The sequence below is a fragment of the Scylla paramamosain genome, unplaced genomic scaffold (assembly GCF_035594125.1).
Source record: "Scylla paramamosain isolate STU-SP2022 unplaced genomic scaffold, ASM3559412v1 Contig26, whole genome shotgun sequence".
Taxonomy (NCBI): domain Eukaryota; kingdom Metazoa; phylum Arthropoda; class Malacostraca; order Decapoda; family Portunidae; genus Scylla; species Scylla paramamosain.
In genome coordinates this window covers 647,501-651,573 of record NW_026973691.1, presented here as the reverse complement: position 1 = coordinate 651,573, position 4,073 = coordinate 647,501, and the positions used below count along the sequence as shown (strand labels likewise).

Genomic DNA, 4,073 nt, shown 5'->3' with positions numbered 1-4,073 from the left:
GTGTGATCAACAAGATCAAAGGCTTTTTTGAAGTCCACAAAAGCAACAGCTAGAGAGGTGTTTCGCTTGTCCAGGTGGCTGTGGATGAATTCAAGGAAGCTGGTCAGGTAATGTGAGGTGGAGGTGGCTTTAATATTTCCGAATTGTCTGATATCCACGGTGTTACAAATTTTGGTGTATGCCCAGTCATATACAAAATCTTCACAAATAAGGCTAGGGATGGGGGTGATAGAGACTGGCCTGAGGTCATTGAGTGACTGAGGACAGGAAGTTTTGGGGATGGGAGTGACGTAAGATGTCTTCCAGTCCGTGGGGCAAGAGTGTTGGGAGAGTGAGGCGTTTATTATGGAGCATAGCGGTGTTGCTAGCTCTACAGCAAATTCCTTGTAAATTTTTATAGGAAGGTCAGTGGGTGTGGTGGATCTTGGTTTAAATTTAAGTATTCTCTTAAAAACATCCATCGCCTGGACAGTGTGTGGAGGGGAGGGAGCGGGCAGATAGGCAGGAAGCGGAGTGGTGTGGAGGGGAGGAAAGGTTTGCCAGATAGCACCAAAGTGATCGTTCATCTCCTGAGCCGCGAGATTAGCAGGAAGGTGTGAGGTGCAAGGAAGGGATGAAGTGTGCTTTTGTAAGCCACACAAAGCTTTGATCTTAGCGTACCACTGTCTGTTGTTGGTCAGCTTGAGGTGGTGTATCTTGTCTGGGTAATAGCTTGCCTTTGCATTCTTAATCTCCCTGATTACTCTGTTTCTTAGTTTCCTGTAAAGGACCGGGCAGGAGTGGAACGCCCAGGTCCGCTGACGCATGAGTCTTTTAATGCGGGGCGTCATCCAGGGAGCATCAGACGGGTGCGTTGTGACGCTCTTGGCTGGGAAGTAGTGGTGGAAGGCTGCTGTGGTAGTGGCGACGTAATTTTGCCATTTTACGTGGACGTCCTCCTCATCCAGCACCTCGGTCCACGGGTGTTGTGTCACCCACTGCTCAAACTCCCTCATGGCTGAGTCAGGCATGGGGCGGTGGGTCCTGGTGACAGCTGACCGGGGGGTCGAGGTGGTGGGTGTGGGTGACCACAGTATGGAGAGGTGGGTGCTCCGTCCCATGGGAGGCAGCGGCTTGGGTGGCGAGTACTGCTGGCCCAGGTCTGTGAGTATAAGGTCGAGGATGGCTTGCTGGTGGGTGGGGAAGTCCACGACCTGGGTGAGGTGGAGCTGGTGTAGGATATCGTTGATATCTAATCTGTTAAAGTCCCCACAGATGACCAGCTTGGCAGCAGGATACCTCACCCTCAGGGCATCAGCAGTGTTGATGATGTGAGCGGTGAGCAACTGTGCAGTGGCGGCTCGTGGGGGGTGGTACACGACGCAGACTATGATGGAGGCCGTGTTGCTGGGATGGGAGGGGGGCGTGACTCTCACCCACAGGGCCTCCACACCGGCAGGAATATCGACAGGGAGGTGTGAGGGGGTGAGGGCAGAGCGGCAGAAAACGGCCACTCCCCCCCCCCCCTGCGCCCTGACCTGAGGTGATGGTAGAGCCGGTAGTCCTGCATCGTGCACACCTCAGGAACAATCTGCCACGCCTCAGTAACCGCCACAATGTCCGCACAAGTAGATCTCACCGTCACAATCAATTCGTCCATCTTGTTGGCCAGAGACGTTGCATTAAATAAGAGGAGTGAGGGAAGACTATACCACGTTCTCGGCACCTCAAAGTGTTTGTATTCCCTCTTCTCCACCCTGCGGTCGTCTCTGGCACTGGAGGTCACTACCTTAATGGGACGCACCACACTTTTGCCTCCTCTCGATCCTCGGTTTCGAAATAGTTTTAAGGACTTAAGGCACTGTATCACGTTGGGTGGCGGGTACCCAGATCCTCGTCTACGACGCAGGAGGTAGTTGCGTTCGTACGTTTGTGTGTGTGTGTGTGTGTGTGTGTGTGTGTGTGTGTGTGTGTGTGTGTGTGTGTGTGTGTGTGTGTGTGTGTGTGTTCCCACTTCACGCCACGCTCAAAAATAGAGAGAAGCCATAAGAGAATATTTTCAGCTGTCTGTTCCTATTCATCTTCGCTTTTTACCTCCTTCACTCCCACACCTGAAGGACAAGAGGAGGCTGTCTCGTCGTGCTGACAGAGGCAAGGTGAATACGGTAATCAACACAGGTAAAGTATTAATTGCACACAGCAGGTAAGAACAGGTAAAGTAATAAAGAAATCTCCAATCTATGCTCACCTGGCGCCGCTAATGTACAGGTAGATGAGTGGATAATGACCCTCGGCTTACCTGTGAAGGGAGAACATAAAAAGGTGTATTGGCTCCTCGCCTTACATGGATCACTCTTGTTTAATTTTATGAGTGTTCTGACATGTCTTGTCTTCCAGTCCCACACACACACACACACTGGCAATCTACCCGAGTGTCCAGCGTCTTCTATCCCCCATCTCTCTCTCTCTCTCTCTCTCTCTCTCTCTCTCTCTCTCTCTCTCTCTCTCTCTCTCTCTCTCTCTCTCTCTCTCTCTCTCTCGTCTTTGTAAGGAAACCCACAAAAGATACACACGTGACACAGATTCAATCACACACACACACACACACACACACGTTATCTCTTTCTCCGCGTGTCTTCAGTCAAACTTCAGTCGCCAAGTGTTGTTGTTTGCGTGAAGGAAGCACCGATGACACAACACCTGCCCCTCCACCGCGATACAAACTAATACTTTTGCTTCTCTCTTGTACCTCTCTCTCTCTCTCTCTCTCTCTCTCTCTCTCTCTCTCTCTCTCTCTCTCTCTCTCTCTCTCTCTCTCTCTCCCTTGACTTACATACATCAAGGAGAGAGAGAGAGAGAGAGAGAGAGAGAGAGAGAGAGAGAGAGAGAGAGAGAATGCGTACTTAAATATACATAGAGAACGTTCAATTAAAGAGTTTACCTATGAAACTGTGCATAAAACTAAAAATCTTTGGAAAATTACAAGGTTAAAGAAATTCAAGAAAGAAGTTACTGAAGGTTGTTGAATATTAAGGAGGAGGAGTTACAAAAAGTTACAAAGACACACAGGCTACAACAGACCCTGCGGTCCTCACGAGGTGACCTGACCTAGGGGTATTGAGGTGACTGTAGAAGAAAAGGACAGGAAAGCAGAAGGTTCTCTACCACCTTCAGGCAAACAGGAAACAGGTCTGCAATAAATACCTTACGGGGTTAGAGAAGTAAAAACCAGAAAGAAATTTCATAGGAAAGAATGAAAATAGATGAAATGAGGTGCTCCCATTTCCTGGAGGCAGGGAAGTAAACAGAACTGTAATAAGTGCAACACCATTAAGGGGACTGATTATTGATAAAAGATAAACCGAAAAAAAATATTAATAATAATAATAGGTAGAGAGACCGCCACTACCCGTGGCAGAGCCTGTGATGCATCGTTTTGCGCAAACATCTTGTAAACAAACAGTTGGATCATTATGGCATTTTGGCACAGCTTGTTTGACACTGTGACAACACTGCATTGCTAAGTGTGTTTCATTAAGGAGTTTACTCTTAGCTTTGAAGGCGAAGGTGGCGAAACCCGAGAAGACATTGGGACAGGGGAAGGTTTGATGTGACGCGTGACGGTGCTGCGGGACAGGATCAAGGCAAGAAGGGTCTCAACATTTTTCTTAAAAAGTTACGTGTGTTTGTGATTCAGTAATGTGTACTTATATACTCAAGCTCCCCGCCACAGATTTCATGAAAAGAATTAGAATAAATCAATGCCAGTTAATCACCTCAACTCTAATTAACCTGCAACCAAGGGGAGAGGGAAGAAAGAAAGACTGACAAACAGACACACGATGGACGAGTGTGTAACAAAAGCTATAATTAAGAAACAAACAGTCAAATCAGGTATCGTAGTCGCCTACCAAAAATTACTTTATTTTGATGAGAAAGCAGCAGACGTGGTAGTAGTGATGGTGTAGTGATGGTGTTGGTGGAGTAGTTGCAAGGTGACCTGTTTGATGGTGTATGTGGCAACTCTCCATATTCACCATCCATAAATGGTGATTCACCTCACCACTGCTTTTTCTCTCCTCTGCTCACAATAT

General features: G+C 48.0%; 1 long non-coding RNA gene across 1 annotated transcript in view; it reads right to left on the bottom strand.

Moving 5' to 3' along the window:
• Positions 1-1,752: 1,752 nt before the first annotated feature.
• LOC135097611 (uncharacterized) overlaps positions 1,753-4,073 on the bottom strand; it is a 13,552-nt gene continuing 11,231 nt past the window's right edge. Inside the window, exon 3 of the long non-coding RNA XR_010265882.1 lies at positions 1,753-2,278. This is a non-coding gene — a long non-coding RNA (uncharacterized LOC135097611). The remainder of the gene's footprint in view (positions 2,279-4,073) is intronic.